At 43.2% G+C, this 27,719-nt stretch overlaps 23 non-coding genes and 1 pseudogene across 23 annotated transcripts; all 24 read right to left on the bottom strand.

Moving 5' to 3' along the window:
* Positions 1–5: 5 nt before the first annotated feature.
* Positions 6–146, bottom strand: LOC122862559. The gene has a single exon (XR_006374790.1). It is a non-coding gene; the product is annotated as a U4 spliceosomal RNA (small nuclear RNA).
* Positions 147–1,021: 875 nt separating this feature from the next.
* On the bottom strand, positions 1,022–1,162 carry LOC122862558. Its single transcript, XR_006374789.1, has one exon. It is a non-coding gene; the product is annotated as a U4 spliceosomal RNA (small nuclear RNA).
* An 875-nt stretch (positions 1,163–2,037) lies between these two features.
* On the bottom strand, positions 2,038–2,178 carry LOC122862557. Its single transcript, XR_006374788.1, has one exon. It is a non-coding gene; the product is annotated as a U4 spliceosomal RNA (small nuclear RNA).
* Positions 2,179–3,053: 875 nt separating this feature from the next.
* Positions 3,054–3,194, bottom strand: LOC122862556. The gene has a single exon (XR_006374787.1). It is a non-coding gene; the product is annotated as a U4 spliceosomal RNA (small nuclear RNA).
* Positions 3,195–4,056: 862 nt separating this feature from the next.
* On the bottom strand, positions 4,057–4,197 carry LOC122862493. The gene has a single exon (XR_006374729.1). It is a non-coding gene; the product is annotated as a U4 spliceosomal RNA (small nuclear RNA).
* An 861-nt stretch (positions 4,198–5,058) lies between these two features.
* Positions 5,059–5,199, bottom strand: LOC122862505. Its single transcript, XR_006374740.1, has one exon. It is a non-coding gene; the product is annotated as a U4 spliceosomal RNA (small nuclear RNA).
* An 876-nt stretch (positions 5,200–6,075) lies between these two features.
* On the bottom strand, positions 6,076–6,216 carry LOC122862507. The gene has a single exon (XR_006374742.1). It is a non-coding gene; the product is annotated as a U4 spliceosomal RNA (small nuclear RNA).
* An 874-nt stretch (positions 6,217–7,090) lies between these two features.
* LOC122862555 lies at positions 7,091–7,231 on the bottom strand. The gene has a single exon (XR_006374786.1). It is a non-coding gene; the product is annotated as a U4 spliceosomal RNA (small nuclear RNA).
* Positions 7,232–8,104: 873 nt separating this feature from the next.
* LOC122862510 lies at positions 8,105–8,244 on the bottom strand. Its single transcript, XR_006374745.1, has one exon. It is a non-coding gene; the product is annotated as a U4 spliceosomal RNA (small nuclear RNA).
* Positions 8,245–9,117: 873 nt separating this feature from the next.
* LOC122862509 lies at positions 9,118–9,257 on the bottom strand. The gene has a single exon (XR_006374744.1). It is a non-coding gene; the product is annotated as a U4 spliceosomal RNA (small nuclear RNA).
* Positions 9,258–13,374: 4,117 nt separating this feature from the next.
* LOC122862521 lies at positions 13,375–13,499 on the bottom strand (annotated as a pseudogene).
* An 874-nt stretch (positions 13,500–14,373) lies between these two features.
* On the bottom strand, positions 14,374–14,513 carry LOC122862508. Its single transcript, XR_006374743.1, has one exon. It is a non-coding gene; the product is annotated as a U4 spliceosomal RNA (small nuclear RNA).
* An 875-nt stretch (positions 14,514–15,388) lies between these two features.
* LOC122862554 lies at positions 15,389–15,529 on the bottom strand. Its single transcript, XR_006374785.1, has one exon. It is a non-coding gene; the product is annotated as a U4 spliceosomal RNA (small nuclear RNA).
* Positions 15,530–16,403: 874 nt separating this feature from the next.
* Positions 16,404–16,544, bottom strand: LOC122862498. Its single transcript, XR_006374734.1, has one exon. It is a non-coding gene; the product is annotated as a U4 spliceosomal RNA (small nuclear RNA).
* A 781-nt stretch (positions 16,545–17,325) lies between these two features.
* On the bottom strand, positions 17,326–17,466 carry LOC122862552. Its single transcript, XR_006374783.1, has one exon. It is a non-coding gene; the product is annotated as a U4 spliceosomal RNA (small nuclear RNA).
* An 874-nt stretch (positions 17,467–18,340) lies between these two features.
* LOC122862492 lies at positions 18,341–18,481 on the bottom strand. Its single transcript, XR_006374728.1, has one exon. It is a non-coding gene; the product is annotated as a U4 spliceosomal RNA (small nuclear RNA).
* An 875-nt stretch (positions 18,482–19,356) lies between these two features.
* Positions 19,357–19,497, bottom strand: LOC122862551. The gene has a single exon (XR_006374782.1). It is a non-coding gene; the product is annotated as a U4 spliceosomal RNA (small nuclear RNA).
* An 875-nt stretch (positions 19,498–20,372) lies between these two features.
* LOC122862490 lies at positions 20,373–20,513 on the bottom strand. Its single transcript, XR_006374726.1, has one exon. It is a non-coding gene; the product is annotated as a U4 spliceosomal RNA (small nuclear RNA).
* Positions 20,514–21,387: 874 nt separating this feature from the next.
* Positions 21,388–21,528, bottom strand: LOC122862550. The gene has a single exon (XR_006374781.1). It is a non-coding gene; the product is annotated as a U4 spliceosomal RNA (small nuclear RNA).
* An 874-nt stretch (positions 21,529–22,402) lies between these two features.
* Positions 22,403–22,543, bottom strand: LOC122862549. The gene has a single exon (XR_006374780.1). It is a non-coding gene; the product is annotated as a U4 spliceosomal RNA (small nuclear RNA).
* Positions 22,544–23,405: 862 nt separating this feature from the next.
* On the bottom strand, positions 23,406–23,546 carry LOC122862491. Its single transcript, XR_006374727.1, has one exon. It is a non-coding gene; the product is annotated as a U4 spliceosomal RNA (small nuclear RNA).
* Positions 23,547–24,408: 862 nt separating this feature from the next.
* On the bottom strand, positions 24,409–24,549 carry LOC122862497. The gene has a single exon (XR_006374733.1). It is a non-coding gene; the product is annotated as a U4 spliceosomal RNA (small nuclear RNA).
* Positions 24,550–26,307: 1,758 nt separating this feature from the next.
* Positions 26,308–26,450, bottom strand: LOC122862514. The gene has a single exon (XR_006374749.1). It is a non-coding gene; the product is annotated as a U4 spliceosomal RNA (small nuclear RNA).
* Positions 26,451–27,330: 880 nt separating this feature from the next.
* Positions 27,331–27,471, bottom strand: LOC122862486. The gene has a single exon (XR_006374722.1). It is a non-coding gene; the product is annotated as a U4 spliceosomal RNA (small nuclear RNA).
* Positions 27,472–27,719: the final 248 nt, after the last annotated feature.

The raw sequence follows: 27,719 nt of genomic DNA, 5'->3' as shown, positions 1-27,719 counted from the left end.
TAAAGTCTCCTGAAAGACCAACAAAAATTGCCACAGCTGACTGTATTTCAAGTCATCCAGGCGGGATATTGGGTTAAGTTTTCAACCAGCAATAATCACGTCTCAGATACACTTCATAGACTATGAAATTGCCTCTGCGAAAGGATAATGAATACAACTACGAGTTAAAACTGGATCTGATACAACACTCACAGCACATGTGGTGCATTTCTGAAACCTTACTGGACTGATGTTGCACAATGATTGGCTCATTGACTACAAACCCCGCCTTTTTGCATGAAATTGTAGCCATGGCTGGATGGGGAAAACCTAAGCTCTCTGGATAACCTACTTTATGAGTCTACTTTAGTTAGCCAGGCCAGGATTACAATTGTTAGTGTCGTTGAAAATGGGCTTCCATGCTTTTCATTTTAGACAGGCAATTGAAAGCAAGCCTAAAAAGCTCGATCTTTACGTATTAGTACAAGAACTGGCTAAACACTGTCAATTCATTGAGAATTTTCCATACATGCAAATTGTTCTCCAGGAGAGATACTGGGTTATCTTTTCAATCAACAATAATGACATCTCAGAGAACCTTCCTGTATTGCCTCCAGGAAGGATGCCGATCGCAGCTACGAGTTAAAACTGGATCTGATCCAACACTCACAGCACAGGTGGCGCATTTCTGAAACCTTACTGGACTGTTGTCGCACCTGACTGGCTCATTGACTACAAACCCCGCCTTTTTGCATGAAATTGTAGCCGTGGCTGGATGGGAAAAGCCTAGGCTCTCTGGATGACCTACTTTTTGAGTCGATTTTTAGTTAGCCAGACGAGAACTACAATTGTAAGTGTCGTTTAAACTGGGGTGAAATGATTCTCATTTTTGCCAAACAACTCAAAGACATGCTGAAAAGTCTTGATCTTTACATATTACAACAACAATTGGCCAAGCATTGTCAAACCCTAGTTATGAGAACAAGAACGGCATAAACATTGCTTCTTGTTCTTGGATTTTCTATTAATACACAGTGTAAAGTCTCCTGAAAGACCAACAAAAATTGCCACAGCTGACTGTATTTCAAGTCATCCAGGCGGGATATTGGGTTAAGTTTTCAACCAGCAATAATCACGTCTCAGATACACTTCATAGACTATGAAATTGCCTCTGCGAAAGGATAATGAATACAACTACGAGTTAAAACTGGATCTGATACAACACTCACAGCACATGTGGTGCATTTCTGAAACCTTACTGGACTGATGTTGCACAATGATTGGCTCATTGACTACAAACCCCGCCTTTTTGCATGAAATTGTAGCCATGGCTGGATGGGGAAAACCTAAGCTCTCTGGATAACCTACTTTATGAGTCTACTTTAGTTAGCCAGGCCAGGATTACAATTGTTAGTGTCGTTGAAAATGGGCTTCCATGCTTTTCATTTTAGACAGGCAATTGAAAGCAAGCCTAAAAAGCTCGATCTTTACGTATTAGTACAAGAACTGGCTAAACACTGTCAATTCATTGAGAATTTTCCATATATGCAAATTGTTCTCCAGGAGAGATACTGGGTTATCTTTTCAATCAACAATAATGACATCTCAGAGAACCTTCCTGTATTGCCTCCAGGAAGGATGCCGATCGCAGCTACGAGTTAAAACTGGATCTGATCCAACACTCACAGCACAGGTGGCGCATTTCTGAAACCTTACTGGACTGTTGTCGCACCTGACTGGCTCATTGACTACAAACCCCGCCTTTTTGCATGAAATTGTAGCCGTGGCTGGATGGGAAAAGCCTAGGCTCTCTGGATGACCTACTTTTTGAGTCGATTTTTAGTTAGCCAGACGAGAACTACAATTGTAAGTGTCGTTTAAACTGGGGTGAAATGATTCTCATTTTTGCCAAACAACTCAAAGACATGCTGAAAAGTCTTGATCTTTACGTATTACAACAACAATTGGCCAAGCATTGTCAAACCCTAGTTGTGAGAACAAGAACGGCATAAACATTGCTTCTTGTTCTTGGATTTTCTATTAATACACAGTGTAAAGTCTCCTGAAAGACCAACAAAAATTGCCACAGCTGACTGTATTTCAAGTCATCCAGGCGGGATATTGGGTTAAGTTTTCAACCAGCAATAATCACGTCTCAGATACACTTCATAGACTATGAAATTGCCTCTGCGAAAGGATAATGAATACAACTACGAGTTAAAACTGGATCTGATACAACACTCACAGCACATGTGGTGCATTTCTGAAACCTTACTGGACTGATGTTGCACAATGATTGGCTCATTGACTACAAACCCCGCCTTTTGCATGAAATTGTAGCCATGGCTGGATGGGGAAAACCTAAGCTCTCTGGATAACCTACTTTATGAGTCTACTTTAGTTAGCCAGGCCAGGATTACAATTGTTAGTGTCGTTGAAAATGGGCTTCCATGCTTTTCATTTTAGACAGGCAATTGAAAGCAAGCCTAAAAAGCTCGATCTTTACGTATTAGTACAAGAACTGGCTAAACACTGTCAATTCATTGAGAATTTTCCATATATGCAAATTGTTCTCCAGGAGAGATACTGGGTTATCTTTTCAATCAACAATAATGACATCTCAGAGAACCTTCCTGTATTGCCTCCAGGAAGGATGCCGATCGCAGCTACGAGTTAAAACTGGATCTGATCCAACACTCACAGCACAGGTGGCGCATTTCTGAAACCTTACTGGACTGTTGTCGCACCTGACTGGCTCATTGACTACAAACCCCGCCTTTTTGCATGAAATTGTAGCCGTGGCTGGATGGGAAAAAGCCTAGGCTCTCTGGATGACCTACTTTTTGAGTCGATTTTTAGTTAGCCAGACGAGAACTACAATTGTAAGTGTCGTTTAAACTGGGGTGAAATGATTCTCATTTTTGCCAAACAACTCAAAGACATGCTGAAAAGTCTTGATCTTTACGTATTACAACAACAATTGTCCAAGCATTGTCAAACCCTAGTTATGAGAAAAAGAATGGCATAAACATTGCTTCTTGTTCTTGGGTTTTCTATTAATACACAATGTAAAGTCTCCTGAAAGACCAACAAAAATTGCCACAGCTGACTGTATTTCAAGTCATCCAGGCGGGATATTGGGTTAAGTTTTCAACCAGCAATAATCACGTCTCAGATACACTTCATAGACTATGAAATTGCCTCTGCGAAAGGATAATGAATACAACTACGAGTTAAAACTGGATCTGATACAACACTCACAGCACATGTGGTGCATTTCTGAAACCTTACTGGACTGATGTTGCACAATGATTGGCTCATTGACTACAAACCCCGCCTTTTTGCATGAAATTGTAGCCATGGCTGGATGGGGAAAACCTAAGCTCTCTGGATAACCTACTTTAGTTAGCCAGGCCAGGATTACAATTGTTAGTGTCGTTGAAAATGGGCTTCCATGCTTTTCATTTTAGACAGGCAATTGAAAGCAAGCCTAAAAAGCTCGATCTTTACGTATTAGTACAAGAACTGGCTAAACACTGTCAATTCATTGAGAATTTTCCATATATGCAAATTGTTCTCCAGGAGAGATACTGGGTTATCTTTTCAATCAACAATAATGACATCTCAGAGAACCTTCCTGTATTGCCTCCAGGAAGGATGCCGATCGCAGCTACGAGTTAAAACTGGATCTGATCCAACACTCACAGCACAGGTGGCGCATTTCTGAAACCTTACTGGACTGTTGTCGCACCTGACTGGCTCATTGACTACAAACCCCGCCTTTTTGCATGAAATTGTAGCCATGGCTGGATGGGAAAAGCCTAGGCTCTCTGGATGACCTACTTTTTGAGTCGATTTTTAGTTGGCCAGACGAGAACTACAATTGTAAGTGTCGTTTAAACTGGGGTGAAATGATTCTCATTTTTGCCAAACAACTCAAAGACATGCTGAAAAGTCTTGATCTTTACGTATTACAACAACAATTGGCCAAGCATTGTCAAACCCTAGTTGTGAGAACAAGAACGGCATAAACATTGCTTCTTGTTCTTGGATTTTCTATTAATACACAGTGTAAAGTCTCCTGAAAGACCAACAAAAATTGCCACAGCTGACTGTATTTCAAGTCATCCAGGCGGGATATTGGGTTAAGTTTTCAACCAGCAATAATCACGTCTCAGATACACTTCATAGACTATGAAATTGCCTCTGCGAACGGATAATGAATACAACTACGAGTTAAAACTGGATCTGATACAACACTCACAGCACATGTGGTGCATTTCTGAAACCTTACTGGACTGATGTTGCACAATGATTGGCTCATTGACTACAAACCCCGCCTTTTTGCATGGAATTGTAGCCATGGCTGGATGGGGAAAACCTAAGCTCTCTGGATAACCTACTTTAGTTAGCCAGGCCAGGATTACAATTGTTAGTGTCGTTGAAAATGGGCTTCCATGCTTTTCATTTTAGACAGGCAATTGAAAGCAAGCCTAAAAAGCTCGATCTTTACGTATTAGTACAAGAACTGGCTAAACACTGTCAATTCATTGAGAATTTTCCATATATGCAAATTGTTCTCCAGGAGAGATACTGGGTTATCTTTTCAATCAACAATAATGACATCTCAGAGAACCTTCCTGTATTGCCTCCAGGAAGGATGCCGATCGCAGCTACGAGTTAAAACTGGATCTGATCCAACACTCACAGCACAGGTGGCGCATTTCTGAAACCTTACTGGACTGTTGTCGCACCTGACTGGCTCATTGACTACAAACCCCGCCTTTTGCATGAAATTGTAGCCATGGCTGGATGGGAAAAGCCTAGGCTCTCTGGATGACCTACTTTTTGAGTCGATTTTTAGTTGGCCAGACGAGAACTACAATTGTAAGTGTCGTTTAAACTGGGGTGAAATGATTCTCATTTTTGCCAAACAACTCAAAGACATGCTGAAAAGTCTTGATCTTTACGTATTACAACAACAATTGGCCAAGCATTGTCAAGCCCTAGTTATGAGAACAAGAATGGCATAAACATTGCTTCTTGTTCTTGGATTTTCTATTAATACACAGTGGAAAGTCTCCTGAAAGACCAACAAAATTTGCCACAGCTGACTGTATTTCAAGTCATCCAGGCGGCATATTGGGTTAAGTTTTCAACCAGCAATAATCACGTCTCAGATACACTTCATAGACTATGAAATTGCCTCTGCGAAAGGATAATGAATACAACTACGAGTTAAAACTGGATCTGATACAACACTCACAGCACATGTGGTGCATTTCTGAAACCTTACTGGACTGATGTTGCACAATGATTGGCTCATTGACTACAAACCCCGCCTTTTTGCATGAAATTGTAGCCATGGCTGGATGGGGAAAACCTAAGCTCTCTGGATAACCTACTTTATGAGTCTACTTTAGTTAGCCAGGCCAGGATTACAATTGTTAGTGTCGTTGAAAATGGGCTTCCATGCTTTTCATTTTAGACAGGCAATTGAAAGCAAGCCTAAAAAGCTCGATCTTTACGTATTAGTACAAGAACTGGCTAAACACTGTCAATTCATTGAGAATTTTCCATATATGCAAATTGTTCTCCAGGAGAGATACTGGGTTATCTTTTCAATCAACAATAATGACATCTCAGAGAACCTTCCTGTATTGCCTCCAGGAAGGATGCCGATCGCAGCTACGAGTTAAAACTGGATCTGATCCAACACTCACAGCACAGGTGGCGCATTTCTGAAACCTTACTGGACTGTTGTCGCACCTGACTGGCTCATTGACTACAAACCCCGCCTTTTTGCATGAAATTGTAGCCATGGCTGGATGGGAAAAAGCCTAGGCTCTCTGGATGACCTACTTTTTGAGTCGATTTTTAGTTGGCCAGACGAGAACTACAATTGTAAGTGTCGTTTAAACTGGGGTGAAATGATTCTCATTTTTGCCAAACAACTCAAAGACATGCTGAAAAGTCTTGATCTTTACGTATTACAACAACAATTGGCCAAGCATTGTCAAACCCTAGTTATGAGAACAAGAACGGCATAAACATTGCTTCTTGTTCTTGGATTTTCTATTAATACACAGTGTAAAGTCTCCTGAAAGACCAACAAAATTTGCCACAGCTGACTGTATTTCAAGTCATCCAGGCGGGATATTGGGTTAAGTTTTCAACCAGCAATAATCACGTCTCAGATACACTTCATAGACTATGAAATTGCCTCTGCGAACGGATAATGAATACAACTACGAGTTAAAACTGGATCTGATACAACACTCACAGCACATGTGGTGCATTTCTGAAACCTTACTGGACTGATGTTGCACAATGATTGGCTCATTGACTACAAACCCCGCCTTTTTGCATGAAATTGTAGCCATGGCTGGATGGGGAAAACCTAAGCTCTCTGGATAACCTACTTTATGAGTCTACTTTAGTTAGCCAGGCCAGGATTACAATTGTTAGTGTCGTTGAAAATGGGCTTCCATGCTTTCATTTTAGACAGGCAATTGAAAGCAAGCCTAAAAAGCTCGATCTTTACGTATTAGTACAAGAACTGGCTAAACACTGTCAATTCATTGAGAATTTTCCATATATGCAAATTGTTCTCCAGGAGAGATACTGGGTTATCTTTTCAATCAACAATAATGACATCTCAGAGAACCTTCCTGTATTGCCTCCAGGAAGGATGCCGATCGCAGCTACGAGTTAAAACTGGATCTGATCCAACACTCACAGCACAGGTGGCGCATTTCTGAAACCTTACTGGACTGTTGTCGCACCTGACTGGCTCATTGACTACAAACCCCGCCTTTTTGCATGAAATTGTAGCCGTGGCTGGATGGGAAAAGCCTAGGCTCTCTGGATGACCTACTTTTTGAGTCGATTTTTAGTTGGCCAGACGAGAACTACAATTGTAAGTGTCGTTTAAACTGGGGTGAAATGATTCTCATTTTTGCCAAACAACTCAAAGACATGCTGAAAAGTCTTGATCTTTACGTATTACAACAACAATTGGCCAAGCATTGTCAAACCCTAGTTATGAGAACAAGAATGGCATAAACATTGCTTCTTGTTCTTGGATTTTCTATTAATACACAGTGTAAAGTCTCCTGAAAGACCAACAAAAATTGCCACAGCTGACTGTATTTCAAGTCATCCAGGCGGGATATTGGGTTAAGTTTTCAACCAGCAATAATCACGTCTCAGATACACTTCATAGACTATGAAATTGCCTCTGCGAAAGGATAATGAATACAACTACGAGTTAAAACTGGATCTGATACAACACTCACAGCACATGTGGTGCATTTCTGAAACCTTACTGGACTGATGTTGCACAATGATTGGCTCATTGACTACAAACCCCGCCTTTTTGCATGAAATTGTAGCCATGGCTGGATGGGGAAAACCTAAGCTCTCTGGATAACCTACTTTATGAGTCTACTTTAGTTAGCCAGGCCAGGATTACAATTGTTAGTGTCGTTGAAAATGGGCTTCCATGCTTTTCATTTTAGACAGGCAATTGAAAGCAAGCCTAAAAAGCTCGATCTTTACGTATTAGTACAAGAACTGGCTAAACACTGTCAATTCATTGAGAATTTTCCATATATGCAAATTATTCTCCAGGAGAGATACTGGGTTATCTTTTCAATCAACAATAATGACATCTCAGAGAACCTTCCTGTATTGCCTCCAGGAAGGATGCCGATCGCAGCTACGAGTTAAAACTGGATCTGATCCAACACTCACAGCACAGGTGGCGCATTTCTGAAACCTTACTGGACTGTTGTCGCACCTGACTGGCTCATTGACTACAAACCCCGCCTTTTGCATGAAATTGTAGCCGTGGCTGGATGGGAAAAGCCTAGGCTCTCTGGATGACCTACTTTTGAGTCGATTTTTAGTTGGCCAGACGAGAACTACAATTGTAAGTGTCGTTTAAACTGGGGTGAAATGATTCTCATTTTTGCCAAACAACTCAAAGACATGCTGAAAAGTCTTGATCTTTACGTATTACAACAACAATTGGCCAAGCATTGTCAAACCCTAGTTATGAGAACAAGAATGGCATAAACATTGCTTCTTGTTCTTGGATTTTCTATTAATACACAGTGTAAAGTCTCCTGAAAGACCAACAAAATTGCCACAGCTGACTGTATTTCAAGTCATCCAGGCGGGATATTGGGTTAAGTTTTCAACCAGCAATAATCACGTCTCAGATACACTTCATAGACTATGAAATTGCCTCTGCGAAAGGATAATGAATACAACTACGAGTTAAAACTGGATCTGATACAACACTCACAGCACATGTGGTGCATTTCTGAAACCTTACTGGACTGATGTTGCACAATGATTGGCTCATTGACTACAAACCCCGCCTTTTGCATGAAATTGTAGCCATGGCTGGATGGGGAAAACCTAAGCTCTCTGGATAACCTACTTTATGAGTCTACTTTAGTTAGCCAGGCCAGGATTACAATTGTTAGTGTCGTTGAAAATGGGCTTCCATGCTTTTCATTTTAGACAGGCAATTGAAAGCAAGCCTAAAAAGCTCGATCTTTACGTATTAGTACAAGAACTGGCTAAACACTGTGAATTCATTGAGAATTTTCCATATATGCAAATTGTTCTCCAGGAGAGATACTGGGTTATCTTTTCAATCAACAATAATGACATCTCAGAGAACCTTCCTGTATTGCCTCCAGGAAGGATGCCGATCGCAGCTACGAGTTAAAACTGGATCTGATCCAACACTCACAGCACAGGTGGCGCATTTCTGAAACCTTACTGGACTGTTGTCGCACCTGACTGGCTCATTGACTACAAACCCCGCCTTTTGCATGAAATTGTAGCCGTGGCTGGATGGGAAAAGCCTAGGCTCTCTGGATGACCTACTTTTTGAGTCGATTTTTAGTTGGCCAGACGAGAACTACAATTGTAAGTGTCGTTTAAACTGGGGTGAAATGATTCTCATTTTTGCCAAACAACTCAAAGACATGCTGAAAAGTCTTGATCTTTACGTATTACAACAACAATTGGCCAAGCATTGTCAAACCCTAGTTATGAGAACAAGAATGGCATAAACATTGCTTCTTGTTCTTGGATTTTCTATTAATACACAGTGTAAAGTCTCCTGAAAGACCAACAAAATTGCCACAGCTGACTGTATTTCAAGTCATCCAGGCGGGATATTGGGTTAAGTTTTCAACCAGCAATAATCACGTCTCAGATACACTTCATAGACTATGAAATTGCCTCTGCGAAAGGATAATGAATACAACTACGAGTTAAAACTGGATCTGATACAACACTCACAGCACATGTGGTGCATTTCTGAAACCTTACTGGACTGATGTTGCACAATGATTGGCTCATTGACTACAAACCCCGCCTTTTTGCATGAAATTGTAGCCATGGCTGGATGGGGAAAACCTAAGCTCTCTGGATAACCTACTTTATGAGTCTACTTTAGTTAGCCAGGCCAGGATTACAATTGTTAGTGTCGTTGAAAATGGGCTTCCATGCTTTTCATTTTAGACAGGCAATTGAAAGCAAGCCTAAAAGCTCGATCTTTACGTATTAGTACAAGAACAGGCTAAACACTGTCAATTCATTGAGAATTTTCCATATATGCAAATTGTTCTCCAGGAGAGATACTGGGTTATCTTTTCAATCAACAATAATGACATCTCAGAGAACCTTCCTGTATTGCCTCCAGGAAGGATGCCGATCGCAGCTACGAGTTAAAACTGGATCTGATCCAACACTCACAGCACAGGTGGCGCATTTCTGAAACCTTACTGGACTGTTGTCGCACCTGACTGGCTCATTGACTACAAACCCCGCCTTTTTGCATGAAATTGTAGCCGTGGCTGGATGGGAAAAGCCTAGGCTCTCTGGATGACCTACTTTTTGAGTCGATTTTTAGTTGGCCAGACGAGAACTACAATTGTAAGTGTCGTTTAAACTGGGGTGAAATGATTCTCATTTTTGCCAAACAACTCAAAGACATGCTGAAAAGTCTTGATCTTTACGTATTACAACAACAATTGGCCAAGCATTGTCAAACCCTAGTTATGAGAACAAGAACGGCATAAACATTGCTTCTTGTTCTTGGATTTTCTATTAATACACAGTGTAAAGTCTCCTGAAAGACCAACAAAAATTGCCACAGCTGACTGTATTTCAAGTCATCCAGGCGGGATATTGGGTTAAGTTTTCATCCATCCATCCATCCATCCATCCATCCATCTTCTTCCGCTTATCCGGGGCCGGGTCGCGGGGGCAGCAGTCTAAGCAGGGACTCCCAGACTTCCTTCGCCCCAGACACTTCCTCCAGCTCCTCCGGGGGGATCCCGAGGCGTTCCCAGGCCAGCCGAGAGACATAGTCCCTCCAGCGTGTCCTGGGTCTTCCCCGGGGCCGCCTCCCGGTGGGACATGCCCAGAACACCTCCCGAGGAGGCGTCCAGGAGGCATCCGGATCAGATGCCCTAGCCACCTCAGCTGGCTCCTCTCGGCGATGGAGGAGCAGCGGCTCTACTCCGAGCTCCCCGTGTGACTGAGCTCCTCACCCTATCTCTAAGGGAGCGCCCAGCCACTCGGGCGGAGGAAGCCCATTTCGGCCGCTTGTATCCGCGATCTTGTCCTTTCGGTCACTACCCAAAGCTCATGACCATAGGTGAGGGCAGGAGCGTAGATTGACTGTAAATCGAGAGCTTTGTCTTTCGACTCAGCTCCTTCTTTACCACAACGGTCCGATACAGCGCCGCATCACTGCAGGCGCTGCACCGATCCGCCTGTCAATCTCACGCTCCATCCGTCCCTCACTCGTGAACAAGACCCCAAGATACTTAAACTCCTCCACTTGGGGCAAGGACTCCCCACCCACGCGAAGAGAGCAAACCACCTTTTTCCGGTCAAGAACCATGGCCTCAGATTTGGAAGAGCTGATTCTCATCCCAGCTGCTTCACACTCGGCTGCAAACCGTCCCAGTGCATGCTGCAGGTCCTGGTTTGAAGAAGCCATCAGAACGACATCATCTGCAAACAGCAGAGATGAGATCCTGTGGTTCCCAAACCGGACACCCTCCGGCCCCTGACTGCGCCTAGAAATTCTGTCCATATAAATTATGAACAGAACCGGTGACAAAGGGCAGCCCTGGCGGAGTCCAACATGTACCGGGAACAGGTCTGACTTACTGCCGGCAATGCGAACACAGCTCCTGCTCCGTTATACAGGGACCGGACAGCCCTTAGCAAAGGGCCCCGGACCCCATACTCCCAGAGCACTCCCCACAAAAGCGCCCGGGGCACACGGTCGAATGCCTTCTCCAGATCCACAAAGCACATGTGGACTGGTTGGGCAAACTCCCATGAACCCTCGAGCACCCGATGGAGAGTATAGAGCTGGTCCAGTGTTCCACGACCGGGACGAAAACCACTCTGCTCCTCCTGAATCCGAGGTTCGACTATCGGACGAATTCTCCTCTCCAGTACCCTGGAATAGACCTTACCGGGAGGCTGAGAAGTGTGATCCTCTGTGATTGGAACACACCCTCCGGTCCCCCTTCTTATACAGAGGGACCACCACCCCGGTCTGCCAGTCCAGAGGCACTGTCCCAGAACCGCCACGCGATGTTGCAGAGACGTGTCAGCCAAGACAGTCCCACAACATCCAGAGACTTAAGATACTCAGGACGGATCTCATCCACCCCCGAAGCCTTGCCACCAAGGAGCTTGCCAACAACCTCAGTGACTTCGGCCAGGGTGATGGATGAGTCCGCCTCCGGAGTCCCCAGCCTCCGCTTCCTCTTCGGAAGACGTGACAGCGGGATTGAGGAGATCCTCAAAGTATTCCTTCCACCGTCCGACAACATCCCCAGTCGAGGTCAACAGCTCTCCACCCGCACCTTACAAGGTGTTGGTGAAGCACTGCTTCCCCCTCCTGAGCCGTCGGACGGTTTGCCAGAATTTCTTTGAGGCCGACCGATAGTCCTCCTCCATGGCCTCTCCGAACCTCTCCCAGTCCTGAGTTTTTGCCTCTGTGACCGCCTGCGGGCTGCAGCACGCTTAGCCTGCCGGTACCTGTCAGCTGCCTCGGGAGTCCCACGAGCCAACAAGGCCCGATAGGACTCCTTCTTCAGCCTGACGGCATCCCTTACTTCCGGCGTCCACCACCGTGTTCGGGGATTGCCGCCGCGACAGGCACCAGAAAAACCTTGCGACCACAGCTACGAGCCGCCGCGCATCGACAATGGAGGTGGAAAACATGGTCCACTCGGACTCAATGTCCCCAACCTCCCGGGATCTGGGAGAAGCTCTCCCGGAGGTGTGAGTTGTAGACCCTGCTGACAGAGGGGCTCCGCCAGACGTTCCCAGCAGACCCTCACGATACGCTTGGGCCTGCCAAGTCTGTCCGGCTTCCTCCCCGCCAGCGGATCCAACTCACCACCAGGTGGTGATCGGTTGACAGCTCCGCCCTCTCTTCACCCCGAGTGTCCAAGACACGCGGCCGGAGGTCAGATGATACGACAACAAAGTCGATCATCGACCTCCGGCCTAAGTGTCCTGGTGCCACGTGCACTGATGGACACCCTTGTGCTTGAACATGGTGTTAGTTATGGACAAACTGTAACTAGCACAGAAGTCCAACAACTGAACACCGCTCGGGTTCAGATCAGGGGGGCCGTTCCTTCCGATTACCCCTCTCCAGGTGTCACTGTCGTTGCCCACGTGGGCGTTGAAGTCCCCAGTAGAACAACGGAGTCCCGGGTGGTGCACTGTCTAGTACCCCTCCCAGGGACTCCAAGAAGGCCTGGTACTCTGCACTGCTGTTCGGCCCGTAGGCCGCCACAACAGTGAGAGACCTGTCCCCCACCCGGAGGCGGAGGGACGCGACCCTCTCGTTCACTGGGGTAAACTCCAACACGTGACGGCTGAGCTGTGGGGCTATGAGCAGGCCCACACCAGCCCGCCGCCTCCCCCGCCCGGCAACGCCAGAGAAATGGAGCGTCCAGCCCCTCTCGAGGAGCGGGTTCCAGAGCCCAGGCTGTGCGTGGAGGCGAGGCCGACTATATCTAGCCGGTAACGCTCAACCTCCCGCACAAGCTCAGGCTCCTTCCCCAGCCGAAGTGACATTCCATGTCCCTAGAGCCAGTTTCTGTGTCCGGAGATCTGGTGCGCCAAGCCCCTGCCTTCGACTGCCGCCCAGATCTCTCTGCACCGCCCCTTACGGATCCTCCTGCGGGTGGTGGGTCCACGGGAGGACGGCCCCACGTCGCTCGCCGGGCTGTGCCCGGCCGGGCCCCGTGGGGAAAGGCCCGGCCACCAGGCGCTTCGCCGTCGGGCACCCACCCCAGGCCTGGCTCCAGGGTGGGGCCCGGTAGCGCCAATCCGGCGACGCGTAACTGGCCTTGATTTTAAGTAATCCATAAGGGGGTTAAGTTTTCAACCAGCAATAATCACGTCTCAGATACACTTCATAGACTATGAAATTGCCTCTGCAAAAGGATAATGAATACAACTACGAGTTAAAACTGGATCTGATACAACACTCACAGCACATGTGGTGCATTTCTGAAACCTTACTGGACTGATGTTGCACAATGATTGGCTCATTGACTACAAACCCCGCCTTTTTGCATGAAATTGTAGCCATGGCTGGATGGGGAAAACCTAAGCTCTCTGGATAACCTACTTTATGAGTCTACTTTAGTTAGCCAGGCCAGGATTACAATTGTTAGTGTCGTTGAAAATGGGCTTCCATGCTTTTCATTTTAGACAGGCAATTGAAAGCAAGCCTAAAAAGCTCGATCTTTACGTATTAGTACAAGAACTGGCTAAACACTGTCAATTCATTGAGAATTTTCCATATATGCAAATTGTTCTCCAGGAGAGATACTGGGTTATCTTTTCAATCAACAATAATGACATCTCAGAGAACCTTCCTGTATTGCCTCCAGGAAGGATGCCGATCGCAGCTACGAGTTAAAACTGGATCTGATCCAACACTCACAGCACAGGTGGCGCATTTCTGAAACCTTACTGGACTGTTGTCGCACCTGACTGGCTCATTGACTACAAACCCCGCCTTTTGCATGAAATTGTAGCCATGGCTGGATGGGAAAAGCCTAGGCTCTCTGGATGACCTACTTTTTGAGTCGATTTTTAGTTGGCCAGACGAGAACTACAATTGTAAGTGTCGTTTAAACTGGGGTGAAATGATTCTCATTTTTGCCAAACAACTCAAAGACATGCTGAAAAGTCTTGATCTTTACGTATTACAACAACAATTGGCCAAGCATTGTCAAACCCTAGTTGTGAGAACAAGAACGGCATAAACATTGCTTCTTGTTCTTGGATTTTCTATTAATACACAGTGTAAAGTCTCCTGAAAGACCAACAAAATTGCCACAGCTGACTGTATTTCAAGTCATCCAGGCGGGATATTGGGTTAAGTTTTCAACCAGCAATAATCACGTCTCAGATACACTTCATAGACTATGAAATTGCCTCTGCGAAAGGATAATGAATACAACTACGAGTTAAAACTGGATCTGATACAACACTCACAGCACATGTGGTGCATTTCTGAAACCTTACTGGACTGATGTTGCACAATGATTGGCTCATTGACTACAAACCCCGCCTTTTTGCATGAAATTGTAGCCATGGCTGGATGGGGAAAACCTAAGCTCTCTGGATAACCTACTTTATGAGTCTACTTTAGTTAGCCAGGCCAGGATTACAATTGTTAGTGTCGTTGAAAATGGGCTTCCATGCTTTTCATTTTAGACAGGCAATTGAAAGCAAGCCTAAAAAGCTCGATCTTTACGTATTAGTACAAGAACTGGCTAAACACTGTGAATTCATTGAGAATTTTCCATATATGCAAATTGTTCTCCAGGAGAGATACTGGGTTATCTTTTCAATCAACAATAATGACATCTCAGAGAACCTTCCTGTATTGCCTCCAGGAAGGATGCCGATCGCAGCTACGAGTTAAAACTGGATCTGATCCAACACTCACAGCACAGGTGGCGCATTTCTGAAACCTTACTGGACTGTTGTCGCACCTGACTGGCTCATTGACTACAAACCCCGCCTTTTTGCATGAAATTGTAGCCGTGGCTGGATGGGAAAAGCCTAGGCTCTCTGGATGACCTACTTTTTGAGTCGATTTTTAGTTGGCCAGACGAGAACTACAATTGTAAGTGTCGTTTAAACTGGGGTGAAATGATTCTCATTTTTGCCAAACAACTCAAAGACATGCTGAAAAGTCTTGATCTTTACGTATTACAACAACAATTGGCCAAGCATTGTCAAACCCTAGTTATGAGAACAAGAACGGCATAAACATTGCTTCTTGTTCTTGGATTTTCTATTAATACATAGTGTAAAGTCTCCTGAAAGACCAACAAAAATTGCCACAGCTGACTGTATTTCAAGTCATCCAGGCGGGATATTGGGTTAAGTTTTCAACCAGCAATAATCACGTCTCAGATACACTTCATAGACTATGAAATTGCCTCTGCGAAAGGATAATGAATACAACTACGAGTTAAAACTGGATCTGATACAACACTCACAGCACATGTGGTGCATTTCTGAAACCTTACTGGACTGATGTTGCACAATGATTGGCTCATTGACTACAAACCCAGCCTTTTTGCATGAAATTGTAGCCATGGCTGGATGGGGAAAACCTAAGCTCTCTGGATAACCTACTTTATGAGTCTACTTTAGTTAGCCAGGCCAGGATTACAATTGTTAGTGTCGTTGAAAATGGGCTTCCATGCTTTTCATTTTAGACAGGCAATTGAAAGCAAGCCTAAAAGCTCGATCTTTACGTATTAGTACAAGAACAGGCTAAACACTGTCAATTCATTGAGAATTTTCCATACATGCAAATTGTTCTCCAGGAGAGATACTGGGTTATCTTTTCAATCAACAATAATGACATCTCAGAGAACCTTCCTGTATTGCCTCCAGGAAGGATGCCGATCGCAGCTACGAGTTAAAACTGGATCTGATCCAACACTCACAGCACAGGTGGCGCATTTCTGAAACCTTACTGGACTGTTGTCGCACCTGACTGGCTCATTGACTACAAACCCCGCCTTTTTGCATGAAATTGTAGCCGTGGCTGGATGGGAAAAGCCTAGGCTCTCTGGATGACCTACTTTTTGAGTCGATTTTTAGTTGGCCAGACGAGAACTACAATTGTAAGTGTCGTTTAAACTGGGGTGAAATGATTCTCATTTTTGCCAAACAACTCAAAGACATGCTGAAAAGTCTTGATCTTTACGTATTACAACAACAATTGGCCAAGCATTGTCAAACCCTAGTTATGAGAACAAGAACGGCATAAACATTGCTTCTTGTTCTTGGATTTTCTATTAATACACAGTGTAAAGTCTCCTGAAAGACCAACAAAAATTGCCACAGCTGACTGTATTTCAAGTCATCCAGGCGGGATATTGGGTTAAGTTTTCAACCAGCAATAATCACGTCTCAGATACACTTCATAGACTATGAAATTGCCTCTGTGAAAGGATAATGAATACAACTACGAGTTAAAACTGGATCTGATACAACACTCACAGCACATGTGGTGCATTTCTGAAACCTTACTGGACTGATGTTGCACAATGATTCTACTATAGTTAGCCAGGCCAGGATTACAATTGTTAGAGTCGTTGAAAATGGGCTTCCATGCTTTTCATTTTAGACAGACAATTGAAAGCAAGCCTAAAAAAGCTTGATCTTTACGTATTAGTACAGGAACTGGCTAAACACTGTCAATTCATTGAGAATTTTCCATATATGCAAATTGTTCTCCAGGAGAGATACTGGGTTATCTTTTCAATCAACAATAATGACATCTCAGAGAACCTTCCTGTATTGCCTCCAGGAAGGATGCCGATCGCAGCTACGAGTTAAAACTGGATCTGATCCAACACTCACAGCACAGGTGGCGCATTTCTGAAACCTTACTGGACTGTTGTCGCACCTGACTGGCTCATTGACTACAAACCCCGCCTTTTTGCATGAAATTGTAGCCATGGCTGGATGGGAAAAGCCTAGGCTCTCTGGATGACCTACTTTTTGAGTCGATTTTTAGTTAGCCAGACGAGAACTACAATTGTAAGTGTCGTTTAAACTGGGGTGAAATGATTCTCATTTTTGCCAAACAACTCAAAGACATGCTGAAAAGTCTTGATCTTTACGTATTACAACAACAATTGGCCAAGCATTGTCAAACCCTAGTTATGAGAACAAGAACGGCATAAACATTGCTTCTTGTTCTTGGATTTTCTATTAATACACAGTGTAAAGTCTCCTGAAAGACCAACAAAAATTGCCACAGCTGACTGTATTTCAAGTCATCCAGGCGGGATATTGGGTTAAGTTTTCAACCAGCAATAATCACGTCTCAGATACACTTCATAGACTATGAAATTGCCTCTGCGAAAGGATAATGAATACAACTACGAGTTAAAACTGGATCTGATACAACACTCACAGCACATGTGGTGCATTTCTGAAACCTTACTGGACTGATGTTGCACAATGATTGGCTCATTGACTACAAACCCCGCCTTTTGCATGAAATTGTAGCCATGGCTGGATGGGGAAAACCTAAGCTCTCTGGATAACCTACTTTATGAGTCTACTTTAGTTAGCCAGGCCAGGATTACAATTGTTAGTGTCGTTGAAAATGGGCTTCCATGCTTTTCATTTTAGACAGGCAATTGAAAGCAAGCCTAAAAAGCTCGATCTTTACGTATTAGTACAAGAACTGGCTAAACACTGTCAATTCATTGAGAATTTTCCATATATGCAAATTGTTCTCCAGGAGAGATACTGGGTTATCTTTTCAATCAACAATAATGACATCTCAGAGAACCTTCCTGTATTGCCTCCAGGAAGGATGCCGATCGCAGCTACGAGTTAAAACTGGATCTGATCCAACACTCACAGCACAGGTGGCGCATTTCTGAAACCTTACTGGACTGTTGTCGCACCTGACTGGCTCATTGACTACAAACCCCGCCTTTTTGCATGAAATTGTAGCCGTGGCTGGATGGGAAAAGCCTAGGCTCTCTGGATGACCTACTTTTTGAGTCGATTTTTAGTTGGCCAGACGAGAACTACAATTGTAAGTGTCGTTTAAACTGGGGTGAAATGATTCTCATTTTTGCCAAACAACTCAAAGACATGCTGAAAAGTCTTGATCTTTACGTATTACAACAACAATTGGCCAAGCATTGTCAAACCCTAGTTATGAGAACAAGAACGGCATAAACATTGCTTCTTGTTCTTGGATTTTCTATTAATACACAGTGTAAAGTCTCCTGAAAGACCAACAAAAATTGCCACAGCTGACTGTATTTCAAGTCATCCAGGCGGGATATTGGGTTAAGTTTTCAACCAGCAATAATCACGTCTCAGATACACTTCATAGACTATGAAATTGCCTCTGCGAACGGATAATGAATACAACTACGAGTTAAAACTGGATCTGATACAACACTCACAGCACATGTGGTGCATTTCTGAAACCTTACTGGACTGATGTTGCACAATGATTGGCTCATTGACTACAAACCCCGCCTTTTTGCATGGAATTGTAGCCATGGCTGGATGGGGAAAACCTAAGCTCTCTGGATAACCTACTTTATGAGTCTACTTTAGTTAGCCAGGCCAGGATTACAATTGTTAGTGTCGTTGAAAATGGGCTTCCATGCTTTTCATTTTAGACAGGCAATTGAAAGCAAGCCTAAAAAAGCTCGATCTTTACGTATTAGTACAAGAACTGGCTAAACACTGTCAATTCATTGAGAATTTTCCATACATGCAAATTGTTCTCCAGGAGAGATACTGGGTTATCTTTTCAATCAACAATAATGACATCTCAGAGAACCTTCCTGTATTGCCTCCAGGAAGGATGCCGATCGCAGCTACGAGTTAAAACTGGATCTGATCCAACACTCACAGCACAGGTGGCGCATTTCTGAAACCTTACTGGACTGTTGTCGCACCTGACTGGCTCATTGACTACAAACCCCGCCTTTTGCATGAAATTGTAGCCGTGGCTGGATGGGAAAAGCCTAGGCTCTCTGGATGACCTACTTTTTGAGTCGATTTTTAGTTAGCCAGACGAGAACTACAATTGTAAGTGTCGTTTAAACTGGGGTGAAATGATTCTCATTTTTGCCAAACAACTCAAAGACATGCTGAAAAGTCTTGATCTTTACGTATTACAACAACAATTGGCCAAGCATTGTCAAACCCTAGTTGTGAGAACAAGAACGGCATAAACATTGCTTCTTGTTCTTGGATTTTCTATTAATACACAGTGTAAAGTCTCCTGAAAGACCAACAAAAATTGCCACAGCTGACTGTATTTCAAGTCATCCAGGCGGGATATTGGGTTAAGTTTTCAACCAGCAATAATCACGTCTCAGATACACTTCATAGACTATGAAATTGCCTCTGCGAAAGGATAATGAATACAACTACGAGTTAAAACTGGATCTGATACAACACTCACAGCACATGTGGTGCATTTCTGAAACCTTACTGGACTGATGTTGCACAATGATTGGCTCATTGACTACAAACCCCGCCTTTTTGCATGAAATTGTAGCCATGGCTGGATGGGGAAAACCTAAGCTCTCTGGATAACCTACTTTATGAGTCTACTTTAGTTAGCCAGGCCAGGATTACAATTGTTAGTGTCGTTGAAAATGGGCTTCCATGCTTTTCATTTTAGACAGGCAATTGAAAGCAAGCCTAAAAAGCTCGATCTTTACGTATTAGTACAAGAACTGGCTAAACACTGTCAATTCATTGAGAATTTTCCATACATGCAAATTGTTCTCCAGGAGAGATACTGGGTTATCTTTTCAATCAACAATAATGACATCTCAGAGAACCTTCCTGTATTGCCTCCAGGAAGGATGCCGATCGCAGCTACGAGTTAAAACTGGATCTGATCCAACACTCACAGCACAGGTGGCGCATTTCTGAAACCTTACTGGACTGTTGTCGCACCTGACTGGCTCATTGACTACAAACCCCGCCTTTTTGCATGAAATTGTAGCCGTGGCTGGATGGGAAAAGCCTAGGCTCTCTGGATGACCTACTTTTTGAGTCGATTTTTAGTTAGCCAGACGAGAACTACAATTGTAAGTGTCGTTTAAACTGGGGTGAAATGATTCTCATTTTTGCCAAACAACTCAAAGACATGCTGAAAAGTCTTGATCTTTACGTATTACAACAACAATTGGCCAAGCATTGTCAAACCCTAGTTATGAGAACAAGAACGGCATAAACATTGCTTCTTGTTCTTGGATTTTCTATTAATACACAGTGTAAAGTCTCCTGAAAGACCAACAAAAATTGCCACAGCTGACTGTATTTCAAGTCATCCAGGCGGGATATTGGGTTAAGTTTTCAACCAGCAATAATCACGTCTCAGATACACTTCATAGACTATGAAATTGCCTCTGCGACAGGATAATGAATACAACTACGAGTTAAAACTGGATCTGATACAACACTCACAGCACATGTGGTGCATTTCTGAAACCTTACTGGACTGATGTTGCACAATGATTGGCTCATTGACTACAAACCCCCCTTTTTGCATGAAATTGTAGCCATGGCTGGATGGGGAAAACCTAAGCTCTCTGGATAACCTACTTTATGAGTCTACTTTAGTTAGCCAGGCCAGGATTACAATTGTTAGTGTCGTTGAAAATGGGCTTCCATGCTTTTCATTTTAGACAGGCAATTGAAAGCAAGCCTAAAAAGCTCGATCTTTACGTATTAGTACAAGAACTGGCTAAACACTGTCAATTCATTGAGAATTTTCCATATATGCAAATTGTTCTCCAGGAGAGATACTGGGTTATCTTTTCAATCAACAATAATGACATCTCAGAGAACCTTCCTGTATTGCCTCCAGGAAGGATGCCGATCGCAGCTACGAGTTAAAACTGGATCTGATCCAACACTCACAGCACAGGTGGCGCATTTCTGAAACCTTACTGGACTGTTGTCGCACCTGACTGGCTCATTGACTACAAACCCCGCCTTTTTGCATGAAATTGTAGCCGTGGCTGGATGGGAAAAGCCTAGGCTCTCTGGATGACCTACTTTTTGAGTCGATTTTTAGTTAGCCAGACGAGAACTACAATTGTAAGTGTCGTTTAAACTGGGGTGAAATGATTCTCATTTTTGCCAAACAACTCAAAGACATGCTGAAAAGTCTTGATCTTTACGTATTACAACAACAATTGGCCAAGCATTGTCAAACCCTAGTTGTGAGAACAAGAACGGCATAAACATTGCTTCTTGTTCTTGTATTTTCTATTAATACACAGTGTAAAGTCTCCTGAAAGACCAACAAAAATTGCCACAGCTGACTGTATTTCAAGTCATCCAGGCGGGATATTGGGTTAAGTTTTCAACCAGCAATAATCACGTCTCAGATACACTTCATAGACTATGAAATTGCCTCTGCGAAAGGATAATGAATACAACTACGAGTTAAAACTGGATCTGATACAACACTCACAGCACATGTGGTGCATTTCTGAAACCTTACTGGACTGATGTTGCACAATGATTGGCTCATTGACTACAAACCCCGCCTTTTGCATGAAATTGTAGCCATGGCTGGATGGGGAAAACCTAAGCTCTCTGGATAACCTACTTTATGAGTCTACTTTAGTTAGCCAGGCCAGGATTACAATTGTTAGTGTCGTTGAAAATGGGCTTCCATGCTTTTCATTTTAGACAGGCAATTGAAAGCAAGCCTAAAAAGCTCGATCTTTACGTATTAGTACAAGAACTGGCTAAACACTGTCAATTCATTGAGAATTTTCCATATATGCAAATTGTTCTCCAGGAGAGATACTGGGTTATCTTTTCAATCAACAATAATGACATCTCAGAGAACCTTCCTGTATTGCCTCCAGGAAGGATGCCGATCGCAGCTACGAGTTAAAACTGGATCTGATCCAACACTCACAGCACAGGTGGCGCATTTCTGAAACCTTATTGGACTGTTGTCGCACCTGACTGGCTCATTGACTACAAACCCCGCCTTTTTGCATGAAATTGTAGCCGTGGCTGGATGGGAAAAGCCTAGGCTCTCTGGATGACCTACTTTTTGAGTCGATTTTTAGTTAGCCAGACGAGAACTACAATTGTAAGTGTCGTTTAAACTGGGGTGAAATGATTCTCATTTTTGCCAAACAACTCAAAGACATGCTGAAAAGTCTTGATCTTTACGTATTACAACAACAATTGTCCAAGCATTGTCAAACCCTAGTTATGAGAAAAAGAATGGCATAAACATTGCTTCTTGTTCTTGGATTTTCTATTAATACACAATGTAAAGTCTCCTGAAAGACCAACAAAAATTGCCACAGCTGACTGTATTTCAAGTCATCCAGGCGGGATATTGGGTTAAGTTTTCAACCAGCAATAATCACGTCTCAGATACACTTCATAGACTATGAAATTGCCTCTGCGAAAGGATAATGAATACAACTACGAGTTAAAACTGGATCTGATACAACACTCACAGCACATGTGGTGCATTTCTGAAACCTTACTGGACTGATGTTGCACAATGATTGGCTCATTGACTACAAACCCCGCCTTTTTGCATGAAATTGTAGCCATGGCTGGATGGGGAAAACCTAAGCTCTCTGGATAACCTACTTTAGTTAGCCAGGCCAGGATTACAATTGTTAGTGTCGTTGAAAATGGGCTTCCATGCTTTTCATTTTAGACAGGCAATTGAAAGCAAGCCTAAAAAGCTCGATCTTTACGTATTAGTACAAGAACTGGCTAAACACTGTCAATTCATTGAGAATTTTCCATATATGCAAATTGTTCTCCAGGAGAGATACTGGGTTATCTTTTCAATCAACAATAATGACATCTCAGAGAACCTTCCTGTATTGCCTCCAGGAAGGATGCCGATCGCAGCTACGAGTTAAAACTGGATCTGATCCAACACTCACAGCACAGGTGGCGCATTTCTGAAACCTTACTGGACTGTTGTCGCACCTGACTGGCTCATTGACTACAAACCCCGCCTTTTTGCATGAAATTGTAGCCATGGCTGGATGGGAAAAGCCTAGGCTCTCTGGATGACCTACTTTTTGAGTCGATTTTTAGTTGGCCAGACGAGAACTACAATTGTAAGTGTCGTTTAAACTGGGGTGAAATGATTCTCATTTTTGCCAAACAACTCAAAGACATGCTGAAAAGTCTTGATCTTTACGTATTACAACAACAATTGGCCAAGCATTGTCAAACCCTAGTTGTGAGAACAAGAACGGCATAAACATTGCTTCTTGTTCTTGGATTTTCTATTAATACACAGTGTAAAGTCTCCTGAAAGACCAACAAAAATTGCCACAGCTGACTGTATTTCAAGTCATCCAGGCGGGATATTGGGTTAAGTTTTCAACCAGCAATAATCACGTCTCAGATACACTTCATAGACTATGAAATTGCCTCTGCGAACGGATAATGAATACAACTACGAGTTAAAACTGGATCTGATACAACACTCACAGCACATGTGGTGCATTTCTGAAACCTTACTGGACTGATGTTGCACAATGATTGGCTCATTGACTACAAACCCCGCCTTTTTGCATGGAATTGTAGCCATGGCTGGATGGGGAAAACCTAAGCTCTCTGGATAACCTACTTTAGTTAGCCAGGCCAGGATTACAATTGTTAGTGTCGTTGAAAATGGGCTTCCATGCTTTTCATTTTAGACAGGCAATTGAAAGCAAGCCTAAAAAGCTCGATCTTTACGTATTAGTACAAGAACTGGCTAAACACTGTCAATTCATTGAGAATTTTCCATATATGCAAATTGTTCTCCAGGAGAGATACTGGGTTATCTTTTCAATCAACAATAATGACATCTCAGAGAACCTTCCTGTATTGCCTCCAGGAAGGATGCCGATCGCAGCTACGAGTTAAAACTGGATCTGATCCAACACTCACAGCACAGGTGGCGCATTTCTGAAACCTTACTGGACTGTTGTCGCACCTGACTGGCTCATTGACTACAAACCCCGCCTTTTTGCATGAAATTGTAGCCATGGCTGGATGGGAAAAGCCTAGGCTCTCTGGATGACCTACTTTTTGAGTCGATTTTTAGTTGGCCAGACGAGAACTACAATTGTAAGTGTCGTTTAAACTGGGGTGAAATGATTCTCATTTTTGCCAAACAACTCAAAGACATGCTGAAAAGTCTTGATCTTTACGTATTACAACAACAATTGGCCAAGCATTGTCAAGCCCTAGTTATGAGAACAAGAATGGCATAAACATTGCTTCTTGTTCTTGGATTTTCTATTAATACACAGTGGAAAGTCTCCTGAAAGACCAACAAAATTTGCCACAGCTGACTGTATTTCAAGTCATCCAGGCGGGATATTGGGTTAAGTTTTCAACCAGCAATAATCACGTCTCAGATACACTTCATAGACTATGAAATTGCCTCTGCGAAAGGATAATGAATACAACTACGAGTTAAAACTGGATCTGATACAACACTCACAGCACATGTGGTGCATTTCTGAAACCTTACTGGACTGATGTTGCACAATGATTGGCTCATTGACTACAAACCCCGCCTTTTTGCATGAAATTGTAGCCATGGCTGGATGGGGAAAACCTAAGCTCTCTGGATAACCTACTTTATGAGTCTACTTTAGTTAGCCAGGCCAGGATTACAATTGTTAGTGTCGTTGAAAATGGGCTTCCATGCTTTTCATTTTAGACAGGCAATTGAAAGCAAGCCTAAAAAGCTCGATCTTTACGTATTAGTACAAGAACTGGCTAAACACTGTCAATTCATTGAGAATTTTCCATATATGCAAATTGTTCTCCAGGAGAGATACTGGGTTATCTTTTCAATCAACAATAATGACATCTCAGAGAACCTTCCTGTATTGCCTCCAGGAAGGATGCCGATCGCAGCTACGAGTTAAAACTGGATCTGATCCAACACTCACAGCACAGGTGGCGCATTTCTGAAACCTTACTGGACTGTTGTCGCACCTGACTGGCTCATTGACTACAAACCCCGCCTTTTGCATGGAATTGTAGCCATGGCTGGATGGGGAAAACCTAAGCTCTCTGGATAACCTACTTTAGTTAGCCAGGCCAGGATTACAATTGTTAGTGTCGTTGAAAATGGGCTTCCATGCTTTTCATTTTAGACAGGCAATTGAAAGCAAGCCTAAAAAGCTCGATCTTTACGTATTAGTACAAGAACTGGCTAAACACTGTCAATTCATTGAGAATTTTCCATACATGCAAATTGTTCTCCAGGAGAGATACTGGGTTATCTTTTCAATCAACAATAATGACATCTCAGAGAACCTTCCTGTATTGCCTCCAGGAAGGATGCCGATCGCAGCTACGAGTCAAAACTGGATCTGATCCAACACTCACAGCACAGGTGGCGCATTTCTGAAACCTTACTGGACTGTTGTCGCACCTGACTGGCTCATTGACTACAAACCCCGCCTTTTTGCATGAAATTGTAGCCATGGCTGGATGGGGAAAACCTAAGCTCTCTGGATAACCTACTTTAGTTAGCCAGGCCAGGATTACAATTGTTAGTGTCGTTGAAAATGGGCTTCCATGCTTTTCATTTTAGACAGGCAATTGAAAGCAAGCCTAAAAAGCTCGATCTTTACGTATTAGTACAAGAACTGGCTAAACACTGTCAATTCATTGAGAATTTTCCATACATGCAAATTGTTCTCCAGGAGAGATACTGGGTTATCTTTTCAATCAACAATAATGACATCTCAGAGAACCTTCCTGTATTGCCTCCAGGAAGGATGCCGATCGCAGCTACGAGTCAAAACTGGATCTGATCCAACACTCACAGCACAGGTGGCGCATTTCTGAAACCTTACTGGACTGTTGTCGCACCTGACTGGCTCATTGACTACAAACCCCGCCTTTTGCATGAAATTGTAGCCATGGCTGGATGGGAAAAGCCTAGGCTCTCTGGATGACCTACTTTTTGAGTCGATTTTTAGTTGGCCAGACGAGAACTACAATTGTAAGTGTCGTTTAAACTGGGGTGAAATGATTCTCATTTTTGCCAAACAACTCAAAGACATGCTGAAAAGTCTTGATCTTTATTATTACAACAACAATTGGCCAAGCATTGTCAAACCCTAGTTATGAGAACAAGAACGGCATAAACATTGCTTCTTGTTCTTGGATTTTCTATTAATACACAGTGTAAAGTCTCCTGAAAGACCAACAAAATTTGCCACAGCTGACTGTATTTCAAGTCATCCAGGCGGGATATTGGGTTAAGTTTTCAACCAGCAATAATCACGCCTCAGATACACTTCATAGACTATGAAATTGCCTCTCTGCGAACGGATAATGAATACAACTACGAGTTAAAACTGGATCTGATACAACACTCACAGCACATGTGGTGCATTTCTGAAACCTTACTGGACTGATGTTGCACAATGATTGGCTCATTGACTACAAACCCCGCCTTTTTGCATGAAATTGTAGCCATGGCTGGATGGGGAAAAACCTAAGCTCTCTGGATAACCTACTTTATGAGTCTACTTTAGTTAGCCAGGCCAGGATTACAATTGTTAGTGTCGTTGAAAATGGGCTTCCATGCTTTTCATTTTAGACAGGCAATTGAAAGCAAGCCTAAAAGCTCGATCTTTACGTATTAGTACAAGAACTGGCTAAACACTGTCAATTCATTGAGAATTTTCCATATATGCAAATTGTTCTCCAGGAGAGATACTGGGTTATCTTTTCAATCAACAATAATGACATCTCAGAGAACTTTCCTGTATTGCCTCCAGGAAGGATGCCGATCCATCGAGCTACGAGTTAAAACTGGATCTGATCCAACACTCACAGCACAGGTGGCGCATTTCTGAAACCTTACTGGACTGTTGTCGCACCTGACTGGCTCATTGACTACAAACCCCGCCTTTTTGCATGAAATTGTAGCCGTGGCTGGATGGGAAAAGCCTAGGCTCTCTGGATGACCTACTTTTTGAGTCGATTTTTAGTTAGCCAGACGAGAACTACAAATTGTAAGTGTCGTTTAAACTGGGGTGAAATGATTCTCATTTTTGCCAAACAACTCAAAGACATGCTGAAAAGTCTTGATCTTTACGTGACATAAACAACAATTGGCCAAGCATTGTCAAACCCTAGTTGTGAGAACAAGAACGGCATAAACATTGCTTCTTGTTCTTGGATTTTCTATTAATACACAGTGTAAAGTCTCCTGAAAGACCAACAAAAATTGCCACAGCTGACTGTATTTCAAGTCATCCAGGCGGGATATTGGGTTAAGTTTTCAACCAGCAATAATCACGCCTCAGATACACTTCATAGACTATGAAATTGCCTCTGCGAAAGGATAATGAATACAACTACGAGAGTTAAAACTGGATCTGATACAACACTCCTTTCACATGTGGTGCATTTCTGAAACCTTACTGGACTGATGTTGCATAATGATTGGCTCATTGACTACAAACCCCGCCTTTTTGCATGAAATTGTAGCCATGGCTGGATGGGGAAAACCTAAGCTCTCTGGATAACCTACTTTATGAGTCTACTTTAGTTAGCCAGGCCAGGATTACAATTGTTAGTGTCGTTGAAAATGG

The sequence above is a fragment of the Siniperca chuatsi genome, linkage group LG15, assembly GCF_020085105.1.
Source record: "Siniperca chuatsi isolate FFG_IHB_CAS linkage group LG15, ASM2008510v1, whole genome shotgun sequence".
NCBI lineage: Eukaryota > Metazoa > Chordata > Actinopteri > Centrarchiformes > Sinipercidae > Siniperca > Siniperca chuatsi.
This window is presented reverse-complemented; position numbering and strand designations above follow the sequence as displayed.